Below are 27300 nucleotides of genomic sequence, written 5' to 3' on the forward strand. Positions count from 1 at the left end.
GAGTGTGGGAAGTAAAGCGATTTCATATACATGGTGATTCCTTGACGTTATTACAAACTTTCAGGGATGACGGACAAAGTTAAATGTACGCTACTGGCCATTAAAATTGCTACATAAGAAGAAATGCAGATGATAAACGGGTATTCATTGGACAAATATATTATATTAGAACTGACATATGATCACATTTTCACACAATTTGGGTGCATAGATCCTGGGAAATCAGTACGCAGAACAACCACCTTTGGCCGTAATAACGGCCTTGATACGCCTGAGCATTGAATCAAACAGAGCTTGGATGGCGTGTAGAGGCACAGCTGCTCAAGCAGCTTCAATACGATACCACAGTTCATCAAGAGTAGTGAATGGCGTATTGTGACGAGCCAGTTGCTTGGCCACCACTGACCAGACGTTTTCAGTTGGTGAGACATCTGGAGAATGTGCTGGCTAAGGCAGCAATCGAACATTTTCTGTATCCAGAATGGCTCGTACAGGACCTGCAACATACGGTCGTGCATTACCCTGCTGAAAGGTAGGGATCGAATGAAGGGTAGAGCCACGGGTCGTAACACATCTGAAATGTAACGTCCACTGTTCAAAGTGCCGTCAATGCGAACAAGAGGTGACCGAGACGTGTAACCAATGGCAGCCCTTACCATCACGCCGGGTGATACGCCAGTATGGCGATGACGAATACACGCTTCCAATGCGCGTTCACCGCGATGTCGCCAAATACGGATGCGACCATCATGAGGCTGTAAACAGAACCTGGATTCATCCAAAACAATGACGTTTTGCCATTCGTGCACCCAGGTTCGTCGTCGAGTACACCATCGCAGGCTCCCCTGTCTGTGATGCAGCGTCAAGGGTAACCGCAGCCACGGTCTCCGAGCTGATAGTCCATGCTGCTGCAAACGTCGTCGAACTGTTCGTGCAGATGTTTGTTGTCTTGCAAACGTCCCCATCTGTTGACTCAGGGATAGAGACGTGGCTGCACGATCCGTTTCAGCCATTCGGATAAGATGCCCGTCATCTCGACTGCTAGTGATACGAGGCCGTTGGGGTCCAGCGCGGCGTTCTGTGTTACCCTCCTGAACCCACCGATTCCATATTCTGCTAACAGTCATTGGATCTCGACCAACAAGAGCAGCAATGTCGCGATACGATAAACCGCAATCGCGATAGGCTACAATCCGACCTTTATGAAAGTCGGAAACGTGATGGTACGCATTTCTGCTCCTTACACGAGGCATCACAATGTTTCACCAGGCAACGCCGGTCACCTGCTGTTTGTGTATGAGAAATCGGTTGGAAACGTTCCTCATGTCAGCATGTTGTAGGTGTCGCCACCGGTGCCAAGCTTGTGTGAATCCTCTGAAAAGCTAATCATTTGCATATCACAGCATCTTCTTCTTGTCGGTTAAATTTCGCTTCCGTAGCACGTCATCTTCGTGCTGTAGCAATTTTAATGGCCAGTAGTGTATTAATCTGAGGAAAGGGAGCGCGGTCCTGAAATGACCAGGTCGAAACTTAAGAGCGAAAATCGTTCCGATGTCTCTGATAGTTGAATATCTGTACCGGTACTGTAGTTACTAAGGGTATAGTGTAGGAAACTTTCAGAGTTTGCAGAATGGACCAAAGCAGGAAAAAAAGTCCAGTAAACATCGGCCCTAAAACGCAAGCCTGAAGAGCTATGATCATTTCTTCATCTTCGGTACTGTGAAAGACACCTACTGCAAACTCTCTTATTTCCATATTATCGGAGAAGACAGAAGATATGGAACAAGGAACAAACGTCCAGTAAATGTGGACCCTATAGTGTGTACCGTAAGAGCTATAGGCATTTGTTCAGAAGGGGACTTGTTCCATTACAGCGAAGATGGACAAGCGTCCATAGCTCATAAGGTATGCACTTTTAGAGCCCATGCCTTCTAGACCTTTTTTCTTGTTTTGGTCCTTACTACCACCTCTGAAAGTTGTCAACCCTACAGTTTCAGCAACAGCGGTACCGCTGCACGTGTTCTGTTCTCAGAGGTACCAGAACAATTTTCGCTTATAGCTTTCGATTCTGTCGTTTGGGTAGGAGGGACCCTTACCTCAGATTGATACATTTACCCTTCTCCACCGTCCTTGAAAGTTCGTAACATCATCGAAGCATCTCCCTGTATACACTAATCAGGTGCAGTTTTTGGCGTGAGTGACGGAAGATATAATCTGCTCAAAGATGCTGGTTGCTCCTAACACTGTATCTACCACTCTTGTACTTTTTTTTTTTTTTTTTTTTTTGGCTCATTGCTTGTGCCGTTTACGGAATGCCGCACGTTCCCTCGCACGCCTGCTCCACGGCCGGCATTGACCTCCGCGGGTCCGAGACAAGCATCTGCAACCCATAGAATGGTCGCGCGTGTCGTCGACGTCATCAGCGTCGGTGTCGCGTCTCGGAGTGGGAGTCGGCGGCGCAGCGGCTGTCGGCGACTTTTGCCAACGCGTCTGAGGGGATCATCTCCTCTAGCTAATCGGACACGTGGTGTAGTGACTGCTGCAGTGCGCCCCCGCCCCCCTCTGCCCCTCCCCCCGTGGCTACAGTGCGAGGAGAGGGAGGGTGGGGAGGGAGAGGAGTGGAAGGGGGGGCGGGCCGACAGCTTTGTAAGTGGAGCCGGCGCCAGATAACGCGACATGACGGATTTATTGGCCGTCCGTCAGGAATCACACACACGCTCGACTATGTTGCGCCTCTGGGTCTGCCGCAGCGGCGTATCACAGTCTCCCGTCGGGCGCGTAAAGCTGTCATAACGGATAACGGCTGTGGCGTCGTGTCTAAAGTGTAACACTTTGTGGTCGTGTACGAATGATCTGCGGCGGAAGTTCGCAACATTGCACTCCCATCATCGAGTCAGAGTGCCGCTGTGAGGGAGAAGGGAAAAAAAAAAAAACTGCGTCGCCCTCTTAAAGAAACTGCGACGCGATTGTCTGTCACTCTTAACTGGACGTCCTCTTATTAAACAACCACTCTGCATCTGCTCTGTATCTCCCAATAACGCTGCAACTTTCTGGTATTCTGTGTTAAAACTGCAAATTGCTGTGACCAATCACAGTTAATTACTGTTTCCACTACGCGTTTCGGCCGGTTTAATCTCCATCATCAGGTGATTTAATGGTCATTAATAAGATATTTCGTCTGTAATGGATGCCACTATTGCGGGTTCAAATAGTTCAAATGGCTCTGAGCACTATGGGACTTAACATCTGAGGTCATCAGTCCCCTAGAACTTAGAACTACTTAAACCCAACTAACCTAAGAACATCAAACACATCCGTGCCCGAGGGAGGATTCGAATCTGCGACCGTAGCGGTCACGCGGTTCCAGACTGTAGCGCCTAGAGCCGCTCGGCCACCCAGGCCGGCTATTGCGGGTTGCGACTGTTGATAACTACAAGTAAAAGAGTTTCTTCATCAGTCGTTTTTTTCCCGCTACCTGTTTCGATGGTTCACACCAACATCTTCAGGTAGAGAAATGTTTATTTGTGTAGCTATTGCTGGTGAACCGTACGGACTTTTCACAGTAGCAGACCAAGGGCAGTGTAGGTTATGTTGATCTCAAAAGCGGCTTTTCTAAACAAACAACTTTTGTCATTAGCATTGATCTGCTGCTGTGGAAAGACGTCTGGACGCCTCACTAACACCAACTACGTACATAAACAGCTCTCCACTGGAGGATAATGGTGTGAAGCAGCGAAAGGCGTAGTGACAAAAGGAACAAGTCACCGATGCAGAAACTGTTTTATTGGTAGATATGAATTAGTGTCTTGTATTACCTTGCGGTAACTTGTGGTAGCAGTGTTTCTGTTGCTGCCAGGCGGTGTTAAGTCGTACAGGCTGTACGCACATGAACTATTAATTGACGTAAACTCGGTTGATAGGGGTGTAACTGTCCGAAACACGTTGTGAAAATAATAATTAATTGTGACTGGTTACTGTAGTGTTTAGCTTCAATTGGAATTAGTTTCCGGAGATGTTCGCATTTACAATTAGTTCTATGCTCACTGTAAGTAAATAAAGAAATCCTTTATGATTTCATCGATCACGAAATTAGAATAATTATTCCACACAATTATAATCGCCTAGTGACGTGAACACTTACGTGTATTGTACAACGATAGATTTTTTAACGTTAACCGTAACAGTTACTGGTCATACACGTCAGATATATTCTTAAAAAAAATTATAATCACACATAAGAGCGGGTAATACTCGCGCGCCGAGGGTTCCGTACAAACCTAATTACGTATGTATACAGTTCACCCATCCAAGGAATTGAGAGTATCGACGATTTTTGTGTGTTGTCGATATCGATACAGGAAAGATATATATATGCCCAATCCCTTGAAAAAGGTTTCTTAGCTGGACAACAAATCTGCCTGTACGAAGTTGTTTAACAAATGACAAAAAAATAGTTTTTAGGGTGATATAATCACGAATTAACAATTTTCGGATCTCTTCCCATACTTGTACTGTAAATCCTTGCTCATGCCCAAATTTCGTGGTTGTAGGTCAATAGGAAGTACATTATAGGTTCTGATTAGCGAGTTTGCGGGTATCAAAATATGTGACGTAAATGTCCGTATCTTGTGATAGCACTGAATTAGAAACTTCAGTGTTTTACACCGCCAAGGGAACGTTAAACTTAGTATGTGACATAAATGTCAACTTGATATGGGTTCTCGCTCGTGTGACAGCGGGTTTTGAATAGTCGGACGGGCGGGCAACATAATATTCCAATATTGTTCCCGATTTTGCCGATTGGAGTACTGAACCCTAAAAATTACCTTTCATTATTCATAAACAGTTACAAAACTTACCACTGTGGAAATGTTAAAAAGACTTACTATATTCAATAAAAGCGACAACTTGTAATATTTTGTATAAGTAAAAGCATGCCTTTCACTTGAGTCAATCTAACGCAAAACACTACCTTCTGTACTAACTAGTACTGAATGCAAATACTTGTGTGTACATGTAAATAAACTGTTAGCAAGTTGTCCTTCTTCTGCATTCATTTTCTGTTGAAAATATGCACGGAGCGAAATTTTGGTACAAGCACTTTTGCGCTGTTCTAAGCAAGGAATCGCGTTGGGATGACCGAGGGAGGTATTTTAGTTCACCCTGAATTTGTGTGCGAAATATATGCGACATATACGTCGGCAGACGAAGCCGCGGGAAAAAAGCTACTGTGTGTGATAAACTGTTGTTTAGAATACGTTAGTGGTTTCATCTTTGCGGATCTGATACTTCTTGACGGAAGCAAGGTCACTTGCGGTATCATGGAACAATGTACGGGGTGTCGTCAACAAGTAAGGGGGATTTTTTAATTTTGCGGCTTTGCATATCCGACTTTGAATCGTGTTCGTATACATGTTCATGATGTATGTTTGGATTTTGAGCTGTTTTGAATGTTTAATTTACCAGTGAGAGTCGAAAACTTTATACGTGTTTTCGAGTGTTTGGCGAATTTTTACTTTCTAAAAGAATAGATCAGAGAACTTGCATTAAATTTTGCTTGAAATATAGGATAAAGAATGCAGCAACGCATTATAAATGTTGACTGTGGTTTTTGGCGAATATGCTATCAGTAAGACAGAAGTTACCGAGTGGTATGAATGTTTCAAAGAGAGTCGAGAAGACGTTCAAGATGACGACCGCCCTGAACGGTCTTGCACATCAGTTACTGACGACATTGTGGAAGTTTTTAAGAAAATGATTCTGCAAAAACACGCTAAATCACAATCCGAGATGTTGTTGTTGATGCCGGTATGTCCTGTGCTCATATCAAGCATTTTTCGGATGTTTTGTTCACTAGACGTGTAGCAGCAAAGTTTGTTCAGAAATTGTGAAAATTCTACAAAAACCTACGTCGGGTAGACATCGCTCAGGAGCTGCTTAATGAAGTCGGCAACGATCCAGAACTTCTAAAGAAGGTTTTAACAGGTGACGAAACTTGAGTGTACGGGAATGACGTTGAAAGCAAGGCCCAATCGTCGCGATAGCAACTGCGTGGAGAGTCAACACCGAACAAATTTGACAAGTTCGGTCGAATTTGAAGGGTCTTCTCACTGTTTCATTCGATTACAATGGCCTAGTGAATCATGAGTTTCTGTCGTACGCTAGTACGGTAATTATGGGATACTGTCTGAAAGTAATGTGCCGTTCGTGTGAAGCAATCCGAGGAAAACGCCCAAAAGTGTGGCAAAAGCACTCCTGGAAATTGCATCACGATAATGCTCCCTCTCACTCCTCAATCGTTGTTCGTGATTTTTTGCCAAAAATAAAACCGTTATCTTGCCGCAGCCGCCATATTCGCCGGACATGGACCCCTGCGACTTCAATTCCAGAGGCTGGTACCGAGCGAGGTGGCGCAGTGGTTAGACACTGGACTCGCATTCGGGAGGACGTCGGTTCAATCCCGCGTCCGCCCATGTTGATTTAGGTTTTCCGTGATTTCCATAAATCGCTCCAGGCAAATGCCAAAATGGTTCCTTTGAAAGGGCACGGCCGACTTCCTTCCCTAATCCGATGAGACCGATGACCTCGCTGTCTGGTCTCCTTCCCCAAACAACCCAATCCAGAAGCTGGAGGAAACCGTGTAAGAACGTCGTTTTGTGACAGTTGATAAGATAGAAACAAAATCGCTAAAGGAACTAAACACCATCCGAAAATTTAAATATTATATTTGAGGGGGATTACTTTGAAGGGAACAAAGTTGATATTGATGAGTAAATAAAGATTCCTTCAGAAAAACAAAAATTCACGTTACTTTTTTTACACACCTCGTATATGAAACTCACTGAAACTGGTGGACAAATCTGGATTCCAGTTTCCTTTAGATCTTTGTGGCACAGTTCAGTGACTGCGCCTGGCCATTGCCTCAATACCGGACGCAGGCGGCCTCCGACTTGCTGCAGTTAAAACTATGACGTCCGGGAACAAGTGGTTGGAGATGCACAGCGTCGGGGCGGTAATAAATCCCTCCTCTTCGCCTCCGACCGCCTCGGCTAATACCCAGCTGCTACCCACCCTGCCGGAAGCGTTCTCCAATCTAGCAGCCACCCTCCCACACTCCCTCCCGGAGGGTTAGTGAGTGATTTACAGCGACCGCCATGACATATGCCAGGTGACCTCCAGCCCTCCTCCCACGCAAACATCGCGCCCACATTGTTGGTGCGCTCTGTCTGATTTATACTTTTACGTCACACGGCGCACAACCAATTACGAAGAATATCCGTTCCTGCACACTAACCGTCTAACAAAAGCAACCCTCTCCTCAGTCTTGATATTACCACCCTTACAACGGCGTCACAGCTATTCTTCATCATCTCTCGATTAGACTAAAAAATAATTTAAGTGAATCAATTATTAGTTGTAGACAGGAAAAAAGACAGTATTGTCCACGAGGAAGTCTACAATGAAGACATACTTAAATCCGACGTCAGATGCGACGCATGCTCTAAATCACTACTATCTCGAAATTAAGCCTAAATGGTTCTTTCTCGTGTCCTCAATTGTTCGTCGTATACTTCTAGGACTCTTCAAATGTGCATCTGAAAATAACAATCGCTATTTGAAACGAACATACTGTCTCCTTTATTTTGAGAAAGAGTCAACAGCATTCGGAAATTATAAATTATGCTAACTTCAGTACAGCTTGAAAATTGGTGCTAATGCCCGTCTCATTACAGCAAACTAGGCTGAATATACTACTATCCTACCCTACGTTGGTTAATTTAAATTTCAAGGGACACATTTGTGTGAGATGGTATTGCCGTTGTTGCAGATTTCGCTCTTTAAGAGTATATTTTGGCTAGTTGTTTAAGAGACGAAGCAAAAAAAAAAAAAAAAAAAAATTTTTCGACGTGATTGAAGGTCTGCCGGAGACATGGAAGATCATATGAACGGAGTGGATGGTATATTAAAAAAATGTTGTAAGATATACGCGAAGATCGGTAATGGGAGTCTAGTGGCATTAAGGAATACCACGCGGAAGAAATTACGTTAGGAAATGAGATGTTGAAAGCAGTAAACGATTTGGGCAGAAAAAGAGAAATTTGGTAACGTGAAGCATAAGTTTAAACTTTAGGAAGATTTTTTTGGAAACCATTTCTGCAAAGGTTTATGAGGAAGTGAAACCTGGACTATACACAATACAGATGAGAAGTTTTCGAACTAAAACGGAGCTGTCAGTTCTTACATAAGCAGTAGGATTTTTATGAAACACTAACACTGTGTATACTGTGTTCCATTTTCGTCTTGTTTATTCGTTTTAGTATACTCTGATTGTAAAACTTGTTTTATGTCGAATTCGTGCTTTGTTAATCCTACTTTACACCCTACCTGGGTTCAAAAAAGGCTCTGAGCACTATGGGACTTACCATCTGAGGTCATCAGTCCCCTAGAAATTAGAACTACTTAAACCTAACTAACCTAAGGACATCACACACATCCATGCCCGGAGCAGGATTCGAACCTGCGACCGTAGCGGTCGCGCGGTTCCAGACTGAAGCGCCTAGAATCGCTCGGCTACACCTGCCGGCTCGTACCTGGGTACTAATTAAAATAATGTCCCCATGATTTGTGACAACCAATTGTAATATAACATTTCCTGTGTTTGGATGGGTAAAAAGCACGTTCCGAAAGCAAATAAATTAAAAAAAAAAGTTGTAGGATGTAGCGTTACTGGAAATTGCTGAAAATTTGATGGTAAATCAAGTAAATAAAGAAGAGATACTGAATTGAATGAGGAAGAAATGAGCTGTAGCAAACAGCTTGACTAAAAGACGGGATAGTATGACATGGCACTGTGATGTAGTAATGGATATTCCTTTTCCCTTTACTCTATATGTTCGAAGTTTTATTTTTACCGAGCTATTTATACTTTGAATTTTACCATTTTTAAACATTTTAGTTGAAATTTATATCACGAGCTATTTTGGTTTTACAATCATTTTCCTGTCTTCGAATTCCAACACCTTCGGACTTTCCCACCTGTGTCCCTATGTCCTTGTTAGTACATATGTGGTCCCAATATAACCAGTTTTCCTTGTATATAGAATGTAAAAAATACGTGTTGCTTGTAATGAACATTTGTTCTGTAATGATTATGCCTGAAGCCATAGGCATTACTGTCCCTGACCCCATGTACTGGTGAGATTGTTTTGCCTCTACGTTGTCTAACTGCGTAAGTCAGTTCGGCACTGATGGTGTTACGGAGTTGAGATTGCCCAGATATTCTGTATTCATTGTCACAGATATCGTCTTCAGCTTTAGTAAGCTGTTGCAATGTATTCCTATTAATATCTCGTCTCATATCTTACGCTTCGTGCCACTGATCTGATGATGGTATTCTCCCAAACGTGTCATAAGATGAGAAATTAACTTATATTGCCGATCAAATAGTGACTCCATTTTGCTTGTTTTCTATCACTGATTCAAAGTCCGACACCTGCTTTACTGCTGAGCTTACAGTAGCCATCACACAGCTAAATAGAATACCTGCAGAACAGCCACACGGAGTGTTGTACGACGAATTTTAATTTACGCAGTTTTCGGCATTTAGCTGTATGCTCGTTCTTTTCTTCTCATCCTCTTTGGCAGTCGAGCACAGCTCTTTCGTTAACGTACGGTGTACAGTGAAAAGTAAAAGTCAGCGTTACGGGTTAGAAGTGAGAGACAACGGTTAGATAAAGTGGTAACCGCCAAAACTAGATGGAGTTAGTACGGTAGTTACTTATAAAAAAGTGTCCCAATTCAGTTTCCAGATAGTTATGTTCTTCTCATATGTAATAGATCTTCAGATCTACTAGAAAAACACATTTTTTCCTAATTACAATTGGTGCAAATTACAAGTGGTTTAAAATTTGGGTGTAGAAAGTTTCAAGATTCTTAAGATATTACGTATAATACAAATTTGTGCAGCATACCATTTGTTACAGCTACAAAATAACCTGTGGATGTAGAACTGGGGGTCCTCTGTCATAATTAGCCATGCTAGTCTGCTGCATTTTTATGACTTTTTTTCTTTTTTTAAGAAACCTATTTGATGCAAGTCCTACAGTGTCAGAAAGTGCCTCTCTATTTGTAGAGAGTGGATCGTTGTAATTCATAAGAGATGCTCCTAGCATAGCATAAAGCACTTATGTGGAATTTAATAGAAATAAAATATTTTGAAACAGCTCTATAAACCAATTATCAAAATAATTTTTTAAATTCATTTTGTGGGGATGCTAACTGGTGCAAAGTATCTAGCGCTCGAAGAAATATAATACGTAAAAGATGATCCTGTATGTAACAAATGAACCAGCTATGAGGACATTATCATCAAATACTTCAAAAGAGCGTTACAATATTCACAAATATTTTCTCCTGCTTTCTCTATAGAGCCACTTCAGTCCACGGAGGCATCCTTGAAGTACTCATATATTTTATAAAGCCAGAGGAGGCTAGTACATGGCTAGTTACGACAGTAAACTCTTAGCTCCACATTCACAGATTGCTCTGTAACGGGAAACTTCTACATCTACATCAGTACTCTGTGAACCACACTTACATGCCTGGCAGAGGCTCCATAGAACCACCTTCACACTAATTTTCTATTATTCCACTCTCGAACAGCGCGCAGAAGAAACGAACGCCTACGTCTTTCCCTGCGAGCTATGATTTCCATTATTTTATAATGATGATCGTTTTTCTTTACGTAGGTTGGCGCCAATGAAATATTCTCGTATTCTGAGAAAAAATTTGGTGATTGAAATTTCGTGAGAAGATTCCGCCGCAATGAAGAAAACCTTTGTTTTAATGGTGTCCATCATCATGTTCGTGACAATCTCTCCCCTATTTCACGATAATACATAACGTGCTGCTCTTCTTTGACCTTTCTCAATGTACTCCGTTGATGCTATCTGGTAAGGATCCCACACCGCGCAGCAGTATTCCAAAAGAGGACGGACAATCGTAGTGTAGACAGTCTCTTTAGTAGATCTTTGCTTCTTCTAAGTGTTCTTCCAGTAAAACATAGTCTTTAGATATCCTTCCTCATGACATTCTCTATGTGTTCCTTTCAATCCAAGTTGCTGGTAAATGTATTTCCTAGGTATTTTGTTGAATTTACGGCCTTTATGCTTGATTAATTTATCGTGTAATCGAAGTTTCATGGATTCCTTTTAGCTCACACTCTTCATTATTTAGGGTAAATCGCCAATTTTTACAACACTCAGGTATCCTTTCTAAATCGTTTTGCAATTTGTTTTTATCTTCTGATGACTTTAGTAGACGATAAACGAGAACATCATCTGCAAACAACATAAGACGGCTGCTCAGATTGTCTCCTAAATCGTGTATATATATATAAGGGACAGCAGAGGGCCTATAACAGTATCCAGAAATGACTTCCGTTTTACTCGATGAATTTCCGTCAGTTAATACGAGCCGTAACCTTTCTTCTGACAGGAAATAACGAATACAGTCGCATAACTGAGAAGATGTTCCATAAGCACGCAATTTGATTACAAGCCGCTTGTGAGATACAGTGTCAAAAGCGTTCTGGAAATATAGAAATATGGAATCAGTTTGATGCCCCTTTTCCAGTGAAGAGGTAACTGTGTTTCAGAAGAATGACGTTTTCTAAATCCTTGTTGACTGTGTGTCAGTAGACCGTTCTCTTGGAGGCATTTCATAATTTTCGAAACATATATTCCAAAATGGTGCTGCATATCGACGTTAATGATCCGAACGTTTAATTTAGAGAATTACACCCACAACTTTTCTTGAATATCGGCATCAAGTGTGATACTTTCCAGTCCTTGGATGCGGATCTTTCGTTGAGCGAGCAATTTTATATGATAGTTAAGTATTTAGGTACTGCATTAGTATACTCGGAAAGAAACCTAATTTTTATACAATCTGGACCGGAAGACTTGCTCTTATTAACTGATTTAAGTTGCTTTACTGCTTCCTGGTTATCTACTTCTAAATTTTTGATGTTGGCAGCTGTTCTTGATTCGAATTATGGAATATTTACTTCGTATTCTTTTGTGAAGGAATTTTGGAAGTCTGTGTCTATTAACTCAGCCTAGCAGCTCAATCATCGATAGTATTTACATTATTATCGTGGAGAGAAGGCATTGATTCTGTCGTGCCGCTAGCATACTTTACATTCGAGCGGAATCTCTCTGAATTTTCTGCCAGGTTTGAGGACAAAATTTCGTTGTGGAAACTGTTCTGAGCATCTCGCACTGAAGTTTGCCCTAAATTTCGAGCTTCTCTAACAGACCGCCAATCATGGGGGTTTCGCTTTCGTTTAAAAGTGTCAAGCTTTTTTTCCGTTGTTTCTGCTACAGTCTTGTAACCTGTTTCGTGTTTCATCGAGGGTCAGCTCCGTCGTTTGCTAATTTATTTGTTATAAATTTCTCAATTACAAATTTTTCAAACAAATGGCATGTTGTGCAAATTTGTATTATAACTAATTTCTTAAGAATCTTGAAGCTTCCTGAACTTCAATTTTAAACCATTTGTAGTTTTCACCACATGTAATTACAAAAAAATTTATTTTTGTAATGATCTGAAGATGGGCAACTGGTCCTAAACCGATCATATGGACGTAAAGGAATGCGATCTGGAGTGGGAATTTTGACACATTTTTTTTTTAAATGTGAATCATTGTAAGGTAGGAAATATCGTAGTGGGATGTCCAGCACTTGAGTCGCCTGTGCACGGATCGGTACGTGTCCACTTGCACAGCTCATTGGCCGCGAAATAGCCCGTCCGGGCAATAAAGTACGATGCGCGTGACCCCTCGAGGCGCGCCGCGCTATGTAGACCTGTCACACGCGATACGTGAGCCGTCAGCTGCACCGCAAATGAAATAGCGAGCGAGGAACTTGGGTCTGAACCCGCGACCTTTCCAGATCCAAATTTAAAACTTATGGGTGCTGTAAAAGGACGACAAGTTTGAACGCAATGGGTGTTCTCGCATGAATATCAGCTGACGTAGTCGGTCGAGAGGTATCGAGCAGTTTTGCGTTTCTGCACTGACGTTCTTGTGTCACACTTATAAGTAACAGTGAAAAAGGCGTCTCTGATAGTACAAAGAACTACAAACTTTGGCTGAGTGTCAATGAAACACGCGAGTTCAGATGACCCTAGTTTTTATTGGTCTATTTGAAAATCCATGGCAGCAGTTTTGGTATAAAGACTGGTTTAAATACGAAGGCTCGCACGGTCGGTGTAACTTCGTTGAACTGTTTATGGGTTACTTATACTATTTCACCTTTTTCTTTAAGATCTGCTGGAGATAACGTTCCCAATACAGTTATAAATAATTTATTGTATTTAAATTTTCTTCCATCACTCATTCATTGTTTGAATGTGTTTCTTTATACTCTTCTCACACCACTTTATGCCAGTTTCCTGTTTCCTAGCACCTTGCAGTTCTTCCAGTTTTAAAACGTTTACTCTAATAAACTCTCTTTCCAATACTTTTTTTTAAATATTATGCTATTCCTTCCCAAGTCTTTCTTAATCTAGTGAATCCAGGTTATTGTTAATTTCTTTTCCCTGAAATATTTTAAAATCTGCTTCTTCAGTCTACTGTCACCGGTTCTGCAGATATATCCAAAAAATAACAACCTCCTCTTCCTTATTGTTTTTGATATCTTGTCTATGTTCTGTTTTTGAAGACGTGGTATTTTCCGTACAGTTCGTTTTTCTAATATTTCCTGGACAAGAGATGTCCACTAGTATCAATCAAAGGCCTTAACTAAAGGAATAAATTTCTGGGAATGTACATCTGGAGCACAGCATTGTATTGTACGTAGTGAAACGTGGACTGTCGGAAAATCGAAACAGAAGACACAATCGAAACATTTGCCATGAGGTGCTACAGGCGAATGTTGAAAATTAAGTGGACTGATAAGGTAAGGAGTGAGAAGCTTCTCCGCAGAACCGGCAAGAAAAGGAACATATGGAAACGACGGGACACGACGGTACAAGAGGGAGCTGTAGTGGGTAAAAATTGTAAAGAAAGAGAGACATTGGAATACGCCCAGCAAATAACTGGGGACGTAGGTTGCAAGTGGTATTCCGGCAAGGGATTAAGAGGCTGGCACAGGAGAGAGATGTGTCGCCCACCACATAAAACGGGTCAGAAAACTGTTGACTCAAAATATAACTTACCCGACTTAAAATTTAATACTAGACATTAGCTAGAATACATACTTTCTGGTTTCGCCACCGTGTTGTGGTGCTTTTCTTTTATATGCATTTTTTCTTGTAGATATTCTTACAAGGGAACCTCCCCATCGCACCCACCTCAGATTTAGTTATAAACTGGCACAGTGGATAGGCCTTGATAAACTGAACACAGATCAATTGAGAAAACAGGAGGAAGTTGTGTGGAACTGTGAAAAAATAAGCAAAATACACAAACTGAGTAGTCCATGGGCAACATAGGCAACATCATGCAGAATGTGAGCTCAGGAGCGCCGTGGTCCCGTGGTAGCGTGAGGAGCTGCGGAACGAGAGGTCCTTGGTTCAAGTCTTCCCTCGAGTGAAAATTTTACTTTCTTTATTTTTGCATAGTTATTATCTGTCCGTTCGTTCATTGACGTCTCTGTTCACTGTATAAGTTTAGTGTCTATGTGCGTCACATGACAGGAATATGTTGTCGACCCACCTAGCTTGTACACTTGGCGAATGGGTTAAAAGATTCTTCTACCTTGCCCGATTTAGGTTTTCTTGTGGATCTGATAATCACTCCCAAAAAAGTGATGAAAACATAAGAGTTTGTCACATAAACTGAAAATAAAAAATTAAACTTTTTACTCGATGGAAGATTTGAACCAAGGACCTTTCGTTCCACAGCTGCTCACGCTACCACGAGACCACGGCGCTTCTGCGTTCCCAGTGTCCTTGATGTTACTTATCTTCTCATGAACTATTCAGTTTGTATATTTTGCTTATTTTTTCACAGTTCCACACCATTTCTTCCTGTTTCCTCAATTGATCTGTGTTCAGTTTTTCAAGGCCTATCCACTGTGCCAACTTATAACTAAATCTGAGGGGGGGTGCGATGGGGAGGTTCCCTTGTTAGTTCTGTGGTAGGCTTCTTCCATCTTAGTATTCTTTCGTCCACAGAACACATTTCTAAAAAGTTTTCTTGCATAATCTTCCTTAAATATTTGAATTGCTTACATTTTCTATTTTTCAAGTACGTGTTATCAAATATTTTGAAACACTCTTCTTATCTCACAATTTTTTTTCTCTGCCTAGAGTCTTCGGCCTGACACGTTGGTTGTCTCTTTTGGAAGATTGATTTGCACTGCTGCGTCTCTTAGGCTTTCAGAAAGTATGACAAAATCATGCACAAATGCTTGGCAGCTTATTGCAATACCTTTGTTCTTTCTTCTTAGTAAGAATGGCGTTATTTTGGATTATTTCAGTTTACCACTCAACGTCTTACAATTTTCTCCATAACCAGCTGGAAACAAGTGGATATGAATCGTTGCCTTGACTGTCTCCTGTGCTTATTTTGAAAGGTCGACATATCATGGACTTGAACTTTACTTTGGAGACTGTGCATGCGAGAGGTTCTGAGGTTAGGTTTGCCACCTTAGTTATTTTATAATATACAAGATGGTCCCAGCCACACACTGCTGTGGCTCATCTTAATTAAGGAGAAAAAAGGAAAAGAAAAACCACACGTTTCTGATATGTATGGGAATTGGATATACGCTCTAATCTCTTTCTCTCCCATTTCTCTGTACATCTTCTCCTCCTTCCTCCTCTCTGTTCATCATCTCTCTCTGTTCATCGTCTCTCTCTGTTCATCATCTCTCTCTGTTCATCATCTCTCTCTGTTCATCATCTCTCTCTGTTCATCTCTCTCCGTTCATCATCTCTCTCTGTTCATCCTCTCTCTCTGTTCATCCTCTCTCTCTGTTCATCATCTCTCTCTGTTCATCATCCCTCTCTGTTCATCATGTCTCTCTGTTCATCATCTCTCTCTGTCTCTCTCTGTTCATCTTTTCCTAATCCTCACTCTCTCTCTTTCACCTCCTGCCTTCTGTGTCCCTCCTTCTCTCTGCCCATCACGTCCTCCCTCTTTCCCTGTACAACTTCTTCTCTCCATTTCTCTCCATCTGCTCGGCACCCTTTTATCCCCCTCTCTCTATCCTGTACCTTTTCTCCATTTTCTGTTTCCGTTGTCTCCTCCCCCACTCTCTCCATTTCCTCCTGCTCCTTCTCTCCACGCAACTCCTCTTTTCCGTTTACTATGTCCGTTTCCTAGCACCTTTCTATCCATCTCATCTTCCCTCCACTCTTCGACATTGAGCAGTGTTTACTTTTATTGCAAATTCTGATTGTGTAGTAGTATTCTAATCATAAGCTGGTAAGACATAAATACAACTTTCCTGTTTGCTAAAAACGTTTCCCTATTATACATAGATATTTATATATTATATACATTAAAATATATAGTCTCTATGTGTCCAAACTTTTATTCCAGTAACGCGTAAAAATTTGAAGTGAATGGGTTGAATACTTTTTGAAGTTTTTAGTAGCAATGTTTCCCCTTTGTATACTACATGTATGTTTGTACTTTGTACTGAAAGTATATAGCCTATGTCAGTCAGAATGCTCAGTAGAGTATTGAATAAAAATGTGAAGTAAATCGGTCAAGAATTTCTAGAGATTTTTGCTAATAACGTTCCCCCTATGTACATTATATGTTTACTTATATATTACATATATTAAAAAATACATATATGAAAACACGAGCTTATTTGAATGTAAAGTTTTGTCAAAATTTCGAAGCCATCGGTGAAGAACTTTCGGAGATAAACGACTTTGCAGAAAGGAACATTTACATTTTTATTTACATAGACGTATCTGGTACCGTGAGACCGTGCGAGCCAAAGCTCGTGGAACGGGGCACCACGCAGTTTAGAGAATACTGATTAGTAAATTTACAAACGCAAGAATTGACACAGGAGGAACAAGCTGTGGAACAGTATACGAATAACACATTGCAGAGAAAAGTTTTGAAATGTTGTGGGGAACTCCTGTATAAAATAGAAGTGTGCTGCAGCCAGGCTTTGAATACTCGCGGTTTTTCGCTAAATTTGTTCCAGTTCTGCTGGAAACCCACTGGAAAAGTGACCTACTGTACAATGTTCACCTTTTTGTGCAACGCTTACGGAAGCGTTATTTATTCGGATGTCGCTTTGTGGCTCCTGCTCCCCTTATGATCGTTGCAGTTATACGACCGCGTCATCTTACAAAGTATTAAAATGGTACAAATACCGGCCGCTTTGCAGCTCTGGCGGCTTCATCTTCTGAGAAATCGAATAAAGATTGTAACCAGTGCTATTTAAGATCATGTTTTTATTGTTTTATTAGAGCGAGCCGTCGCTGCTAGCAGCCTGAAATAAAATTACCCATGGAAATACTAACTTAGCAGCATAAAAAAAAACTGGTACTCCAGAAGAAGCGTCTGATTTCTGTTAATGTTATTGCGGGTGTGACTCCAACGAACACTAGATGGCAACACTAACAATAAATAATCGATTTCGCAGTGAACACATGGTGTGTCGTGGGGCGATCACTCTGTTTTTAAAATAATTGAAAAGCCACGATCGCTTCAATATCGTTTACTAGATGACCGGTTTCAGCACTCTGAAGGTGCCATCGTCGTATCTGTGAAGTTATAACAGGTTTGAGGGAGGGCTTACATGAGTTAACTGTATACATTACAATTATTACAGAATCACATACCTGAAACGTGGATTAACATTTATAAAACCATATGGACATCATGGCTCATGAAGCAGACCACCTGATAAAAGTCACTGTCACAACCAATAAAAAATAATAAGAAACTGCTCTCATGGTCGTTCTTTCCATAAAATATAAAACTGAAGTCACCAGATCAAACTACCACTGCTCGCCTAAGACCGATCGGCAGTATCACTGCCCTATTCCGCGCAGGCTTACCTGCTGTGATTCTAGCGGTTCACAACCGGCCACCAGATAGCGCTGTCCAAGCACCGCATACACAGTCCCACGGTATAACCACTCATTACTACTAAAACACAACTGAATATAGTACGTACAGGAAATGTATGCGCAAATGTGGGCTTTGCATGGGTATGTGACAAGCAGTTACAGTAAAGTTGCCACGTGATTAGTAATGGAAAAATAAGACAATGTTATTTGTGTGACAATTATGGTTCGATACATGTTACTTAACATTTCCATTTCAAGGTATGCATTACATTATAGGATTTAAATAAAAGCGAAAACTGTAGCTGCTAGCAATAATCGAACCAGGGAACTCGCGATGACAGGACTCAATTGCAAAACGCTTTTTAGTGATCACTTTATGCACACTTCATTTTGTTTAGCAAATAATTTCCATATACCGATTTCAGTTTCATATAAAATTATTCATAGTGTAGCTACAATCGTTAATCACATTCAAATTTAGTTTCGAAAAGGAAGCACATGTTTACTTAAATTTTATTTTCCTGAGAGCTTACGTACTCAGATGCGAACAACAGGGTTAAAAAAATTTGCATTGTTTTTCAATGACCAGGTCTCAAATATCTCCAGGTCTTCAAAGACAGTTTTTTTGTAGTTTTAGAATCGGACTACCTTAGGAAAGCGATTGTCTGGGCACTAATCTTGCAGTCCTTTAGATATGGAGTTAATCTATGCAGGACTTTGTCTGAGCTTCTCCTGTGAGAATAGTAGGGAGATACGTAGTGAGTCAAAAGGAGAGACAGGACGACAAAGATGATGGAACAGTGTGGCGTGGAAATGATGGAAATGTAACGGAGGTGAATGAGATACAAATACATATGAGAGGATGCTGAATGAGCCAAAGAAGTTACCTGGCAGATCCCAAAGATAAGCTATGACCAAAAGTACGCCCTGATGGAAGACGAGTTGATGACATCAGAAAATACAGAGTAGGAAAAGTGTATGAATGGGAGGCATGTATTCAGCAGCTGAAGGCAAATGGCTCATGATGTTGATGGTAATGATTCTTATGGCAATAGTACAATTATTTTATCTAAATTCTGTTGCGAACTTTTGATGCAGTCTAAGACAGTGACAAACAAGAGATTTTAATTTCTCTTTAGCAAATTACATGGTTTATGACCTAATATATAGTATTATGGGCAATTACACGAGACGATTCTTCGACCAAAGAATAATGAACTGCAAATGCTGTAAGATATCCCTGCCGCATGAAATCTGTCGCCACGGTCGAAAGCTACGAATTCAGTCACCCTTTCGTCGCCGTAAGGACAATTGTCAACAAATTGCATAAGGTGAACAAAGAACATGACTGCTCGAAGACTTACAAATATTTAGTAATAATTTTCAAAAAGAACATGTAATACTGAAAAACGTCCCATTCACATCCAGAAATATATTGACTCAGTTTATAGACATACCCCTGTTTACGAATAAAAGAATTATTTCTCGTTCATTTATTTATTCATCCTTCCATTATTAGGGTCAGCAGGACATCTTTTACTTGTAACCAGGTGTTCTACATCACGCACTTGACATTCAGCGCTACATAAGCGTTATAAGTAGTCTTACACTTAATACTGACTCTAATACTCAGAGAAAGCTATAAAATAAATAGCGAGAACAGTAATAGCTACAGCAAACCGACGTTTCTGAGGAATGTGTTAAGTTGAGCAGTAGCCCAGTTCCTTCCAGTTTGTAACATATATTAATGTTAATGTTACGCTTCGTAACTGTTGTATATTGTGCGAATCATAAAACTGTTTTCGCATCGCAGTTACAGTGTGACGTAATTACTGTACGATATTTAAGTTTACTCCGTCACGTAATTTATACGGTGGAAAAAAAGTGGTATTCCGTAACTGGCTGTGCGAGTACAACAAATTGCTACATACAGCAACTACAGTGCAATCCTGGATTTATCACTTACACATTTTATAATTTTCCCAGTTATGAATGCACTAGTTATCATTTTGTCTTCCTTTCTGAAGAGCTTCATCTTAAAAATGACGCAGCGGGATGGGAAGTTACGTATGGTTCGAAACACTAATAACTGATACCAACTGATCGTAGTAAAATGTAAAAGAAACTGACGCTATAGTGGGTGCTCGAAACGGGATGTGTCATTCAAAAGTAAACGCGAAATAGTGAGTGACTTAGTGAAAATTCTGCAAGAGCTTCAATACCTGTCGTAACTGTAGCAATATTAAACTGTGTTACCGTCGATAGGCCGCCCGATAATTACGACGCTTAGTACTGTTGTGACAAACACTGCAGTACAAGCTTTAATTTTGGTGAAAGCCACGCAAAACATTTTATTGTTTTTGTATTTGCTTGTGATTTGTGTGACATTAGGAGAGGGCAGTTATAAAGGCGGAGAGGGTAGAAACGACCTCTGTATATGAAAATATGGAAGAGCATTTCGCAGTACGGAAGGTGATAACAGCAGATTTATTTACTGGTTTGAGTGAAGAATTAATGATAAATCTATGTGTGTATGCAACGGATCTTCAGATGAAGACTTTGAATAATCAGAAACCATGATCAATAAATTAGATTCTGTGGGAAGTGTGAAAGTGAAGACTGTAATGCGCTGGCGTAATGATAAATCAAATTAGGTACTATATGAGTTCAAAGAAGTGGAACAGTACCAGTACATGAACAAAACTATGTAGATCTTGCTCGGAGAAGATGGTCAGTGTATAATTCATTATTTTTCAGTGATTATTAAATGCCACTGATTTAGGTATTACTTTCATTGAATTTTACAAGGGTTTTTGACTGTGTTCACCGGGAAACTGTACGTGTTTTAATCCGACAAGTAAATCTATCCAATTTGTGAAACTTTGAATGAAGACGATGTCAAAGTAAATCAAACACTGAAATATCAAAAACTTTCGTACTATGCAAACGAATAAGACAATGCGATGTTTTATATCTAATCACCTTAAATCTATTTTGGAGAAAATTGTACAAATATGGAAATGAGAAACGTAATTTACATTTTTGTTTAACGGCATTCGGTATATCGCGAGATGGGTGCCACAGTACAAAATATGTACCCGTTATCAGCAAACTTAAAAAAATATATAAGTAGGTAAAAACGTGCATCGAGAAACGCTAAATTTGAAGGATGCACTGTCCTACAGAATTACAAAACTTGTTAAGAATATGAAGCGTATAGCGAAATATTACCCTATATGGCCTGTTACATCCGTTGTGTGAATTTTGTTTGGATTTGTTGAAAATTTTACGCAATATTACTCGTGTTAATCATAAGTGGTTCTAAACGCATATTTGCTCTTTACTTATTCGATTTCGGGATGCGAAAGGTTTTAACTTTTCCACAGAAATGTTCCTCTAACAATATTGTCGACGCAATAAAAAAGAGTCTTTTAGGCAGTTAACTAATTTCACATAATTTTTCTGTATTGTTTGATTCGTACTATTATGTTTTAGGCATATTATGATTGTGTAATCCTCATTGTAACATATATTACGATAGGCTTAATTACTTTGAAACATATGGCTTGTAATAAATCGCGAACAGATTCTGACAAAGTCAGCAAATGCGCCGCCAGTTAAGTTATATAAGATTTGAAAACAATCATTGTGAATAGAAAATATTTCCGCTTAGTGACTTCAAAACAAAAATCGGTCAAATCGGCTAAATATTTAGGTTTTACGTGCACCTTATTCGAAGATTGGGAAGTTGAACCTACACATCTGTCGACGTCGTTGTCATTAGAGATTGATCGAAAACTCAGATGGAAAATGGTGTTATAGAGACAATCCAACAAGTTAATGAGACGATACTGGCAATAGCTAGAAACAAGCTAGGGAAAGCCTAAATCGGAACTGAAGACAGCGACCATCAAACTCCCCCCCCCCCCCCCAAAAAAAAAACAAAAAAACAAAATGTGTCCAGTGGGTTAACCAGAAAGCTACAACGTACGACGTTTACGCTGATATTCGTTTGTTATTCCTGTTACTGATATTCTCGCCTTGGATACAGTGCTGTCCTGCCGCCAGTAGAATATTTTTCTGCTATTTACATTTACATTAGTTGCTGTGTTAACGTTTCATGCGCAATTCGATTTCTTCCTGCAGGAAAATCATCTAACGACGAAGTTACAAGCATATCTGTTCGGAAAGAGTAAGCGATGAACTTCGAATATAATTAAGAACAACGAATAACCAATAAGGTCTACGTTACGTGTTTTAATTTCAACTGGATTTTACGCCTTATTGCTGATTTAGAGGAAGAATAATGAATCTCTTCAGCAATGAAAGACGGGATGCGTTTATATATATATATATATATATGTGTGTGTGTGTGTGTGTGTGTGTGTGTGTGTGTGTGTGTGTGTGTGCGCGCGCCTGCTTGCGTGCTTACCAACATTGTGTTATCTCCAATGAAAAACAGCCCACAGTTGCACTAATTTCTGTTTATTTTAAACCTTCACCATGGTTTCTGCTATAATAATATAGCCTTCTTCAGAAGTCATACACACTAATGAATGAAAAATGTCTTAGCCCAGTGGCTGCGTCAAGACCAACCACTACCTCTGTAGTGTTCATATTAATTTTACTTATGTTCGAAACAGCTTATGTCTGTTGAAGTTATTTTATCGGTCTTGACGCAGCAGCTAGGCTAAGACATTTTTCATTGATTAGTGTGTATGACTTCTGAAGGTGGCTATACTACTATAGCAGAAACCATGGTCAAGGTTTAAAATAAACAGAATTTAGTGCTGCTGTGGTCTGTTTTTCATTCGAGACAATTCCGTAACGGTTGCTCTTGTCGCTGCCATGATGAAAATAATAAACATTGTGTTACTAATATAGATCGGAATAGACTTTCTCATTTACACAGAAATAAAGAATCTACGCGAACCGCGCTTCGACATTTCTGATTAAAAATTGAATTTTCCATTTTGCTAAAAGCATTTCTACTGACTCCAAATATTTCCATTTTCGTTTCCGAAATCGGTCTAAGTACTACAAGTCAACATAACTGAATAAGGACTAAAATTTCATTTTTCAAGACACATTTAGCAGGCAATGTTCAACTAGTTGCATACATGATTTTTTAAAAATGGCGCAATTACCGTATTATAAAAAATGTTTAATGATTGTACCCGTACACAACTGAAATTAACTGAAAATGTAAGATGCACTCAACAGGAAGTTTTATGTACGGTATATAGAATAAAGCGACGAGTGAAAATTTGTACCCAGATCGGGTTCGATTTCCAGCCTTGGTACAAATTTTCACTCGCCGATCAGTCAATATACATAAAAACATGCATGACTGAGACCAGTTAAGTTTTTGAAATTTTGTAATTTCGTTTCAACAGAAAGTGTAAAATGCCCACAAGCACAGATAGGGTCTGATGCGCGTAGTGTTAGCATTGAATAAATTATCACTATATTTTCTAAATAAGTTTACAGAGCAAATGTTTTTTGTTGTTGCGAATTTGTGATTTTCCCCTAAACAGAAGTTTTCACTTACGTCAACTATTCATCAGTTTTCTATTTCCATAATATAGGGCAAATATTTTTGTCAATGCCGTTTACATAAGTATGTCGTCATTCTAGTTCAGAAATAGAACCGTGTCGCAGGTTTTCTATCTGAACTATTGTCCCGTCGAACAGTCAACGAGTTTGACAGGCATCACAGATAAAGAAATACTCACGGCGTTTCCTTCGTGTATGGAATTTTGTACCGTCCTTCAGTTTTCCTCTTCGTAACAGCTCTTCTGTGGCGTTGTCGTCTTTCGTTAGGTTGTTATCATATTCGTTTCATTGCCAGATTCGCCTGCGAAAACAACAATAGTGTGAAATACTGGATTAATCATTGTACGAGCGGATTGAAACTTACTAGCCAAAACGTTAACTGCGAACAAATGAACCAAATGATGAACAATTGTTTACGCCGAAATAGCAGACGAAAGACGGGAATTTTATAGGAAATAAATTCGTAACCAACATTTCTTATTTACTAATAGCTCACAGGTAGGAATTCAGAAGATGTAAACCGATCTTTAAATATTTTTGATAACGTCTAAGAATTTTTTTATGTTATTGTTAAACTATATTTTTTCAACGAATTTGTGTAGAAGACATTATATACAAATGCAGAAAGCGCAGGAGAGTTTGTTCAGTAAAAAAGCTTCTTTTGCTAGGTAAATTCGTTGTCGTACAAAAGCTGTCAGGACTTCCTAGATCCGACACCCGTGACAAGTGCTTAAATACTGTATTTCTGACTTGTAATCGATTAAAGGAGGGTAAACAAAAACACAAAAAAACCAGACATTCAAGCTTTTGATCCGCTTATCCATTACTGTACAAGGAAACGGAAAATAGGAGCAGACAACGCAACCACACTTCGGAATTTTAAGACTCTTTTAAGAATTATTATCAACAGTGGCCGTATATATCGATTGCACTCTTCACTTGTTGAGGACTGGTACACAAAGCTGCAAGCAAGACTTTTTTTCCGTATCAGCTACAACAGACGGATTCAGTTTTCAGTCTACCGTAAAAAAGAACAAAGAAAGAAATGTACTACACAAACTTGCTTATGTAGTTTAACGGGACTTTTCTTGTGCTATCAAAAACTAGCGTTTTCGGTTACCTGTACTATCAATCCTGTTCGTTTTCATTTATTGTTCTTCTGCGTTTAGAAACGTAGATTTATAATACCGTGTGCATTTGATATTGACAAGTAGATGCCATAAAAGCGAAAGTGTCAAACGTGAGAACGTTTTTACATCTGCGAAACTCTCAGCCGCTAATTTCAGCCAACCCTTACCCTCAGGCCATTGAAACAGAAGTGTGTGATGAAAGAAAATCCAATTTTCTCGTGATAGCTTCCGAAGCTAGTAGACAAAACTATATTGCTGCACAAATCGGCAAGACATAGCCATAAGTAACATAAATGGACATTGGTACGTAATTTATAGTAAGATCTGCCACAGCACTTGCTGCAAAAAATCTCATTGTATTTCTGGACCTTTTGCAGAATACGAGGATATTATTCTGACTAACAAATTTCTTCTTTTACGACAGATGACTTTTCGTCATCCTTCCTTTTCTGTTTCCAAAGTTCGTCAATAGGCGTTTCCACGTAAAGAAATTTCTGTGCTAGGAAATCCCTTCAAGAAGTTGCAGAATCTATACGGAAGTGGATCTAATCAAAGATGATTTAGACTTCACCCCCAGTCAACAAGTAGGTCGTCAGTGGTGGATTAAGAGTTTGGATGGAGGACTGATGCGGGAAGCAAATCGACCGTGTCCTTTTGAAAGGAATCATCTCAGCATTTATTACAGTTTAGGAAAACCGCAGAAAATCTATATCCGATTTGATCGGATGGCGATTTGATCCCACATGGCCCCAAATGCGAATCTATCACCACCTCTCCCTGACAAGAGGGATTAGTAGAGTTGTGTATACTGGCGGATAGAATTAGAAGTTAAAAAGTATATCTATACACTGTGCCATAAAACTGCTATATTCCATATGCGTATTCACAGGCTATAAATTACTGTACTCGAATGAGAATAACGCAGATTCAAAACAGACTGTCCCTTGCTCTGTTACACTAAGTACCTGCTGCTCCCTGAATTCAGTGGTGTAATTATCATAGAATACCACTTCACTACATTCTTTATGTTAAAGAGACCAATTTACAGTGGGATTGTCGTACTACTAACGGTACCTCCAAGTCCTTGAACACAGATATTCGGATAATTTGTAGGAGGAGGAATGTCCAATGAAACACGTTTTTAATTTCGTATACTCACGAACCGCTGTTTCTGATGCTCCTAGACTCAACGTTTAAAATGTAGCTAACTGTAGGGGCGTATGCTAATATTCACAAACAGGCACGGGTGGTAGCTCGTTTATCCTTTCTCTTTTTTTTTTTTTTTTTTTTGCAACTGTGGGTACAAATGTTGATAGCCTTCGCGAGTTACGGGAATCGCTGGCAACAAATACACCTGTGTATTCTGCCAAACGAAAGACGCAGTGGGAACGCTAAATACTGTAATCTAAAATTAAATGCAGCGCAGGACACTGAGGAAACGCTCCTTTACACGTGCGAGAACTGCAATCGTTATTTCGAAGAACGTGTAGTGACAGTCGGGGTATCGATTTTTCATTATTGGCCTTGGCAAGAAACCTCACTGCCACGTCACGTAAGCAGTCATTTAATAGAATACGATATTTCTTGTATTCGACAATGTTCGTGATAGCCAGGAAAGAAAACAGCTTTTTCTGTTTAGCATTTCCCGACTCCAGCCTGGTCACTATATTAACTTTAATTTATAGCACATACGTGTTACAACAGTCTGTTTTTGTAGACAGTATCGAGTGTAAATGTGGTATTTAACATTGCGTCTGTTGTGAGAGGGAAGGCGGGGGAGAGGGGTTCAGTACAACTGAAGGCGGACGTTGTGAGTAGCCTTTTGTTTCCTTTCCTAATTTACTGCATTTGATAAAAATGCAAAGTTAAAAGGAGTGTCCATAACGCAAAGTCAGGAGTGTTACGCGGGCGAGACTCATAAAGGGAAAAGTTACGTCTAGTGTGCTAACTGTTACTGTGTACAAGAGAACGGGATATTTTGAGAGTCGGAGGTACGAGCCAAATAGAATGATTAATGTACGGGCAATGAAAAGAATTTCGCAGTGTGATTACAGTTAGGTGATGGTTAACGTGCTAGCATGTGTTTAGAGATCGGTTTGATTTAGCATCTGGCTGTCTTCCTCGTAAGTAGAAGCCTGCGATATCTTTTTATAGATTCGCACAAAGCTGTGTTTATAACGAGACTGCTAACTAAGCAGAAAACTTGTGAAGTAGATGAGCAAAAAAAGATAAAAAACCGTGAATTATTTGTAAATTAGTTTATTAACAGTAAATTAGACTTCCATACTGCTCTTATTAAGCTGTAAAGTAAGGCTAAGATGACGTTGACAGCGTTCGCTTTTCAAAAAGATAGTACTTGCTTTTCATAAATATCTAGAGGACATCTTTCGAGGAAACGGGTGGTCGTTGTAGCACAAAGCAAATGTTAAGACAAACGAAGACAGTGAAGGGAAGAGAAAAATGGCAAATCGCAAAGAAGATATCTAGGTGTCTTATAGATATATCGATAGATGTAAGAAAAAAGGAAGGAAAATGCCGAACAGGTAGACTTCGAGGTAGTTCT

Source organism: Schistocerca nitens, chromosome 12 (assembly GCF_023898315.1).
Source record: "Schistocerca nitens isolate TAMUIC-IGC-003100 chromosome 12, iqSchNite1.1, whole genome shotgun sequence".
Lineage (NCBI taxonomy): Eukaryota > Metazoa > Arthropoda > Insecta > Orthoptera > Acrididae > Schistocerca > Schistocerca nitens.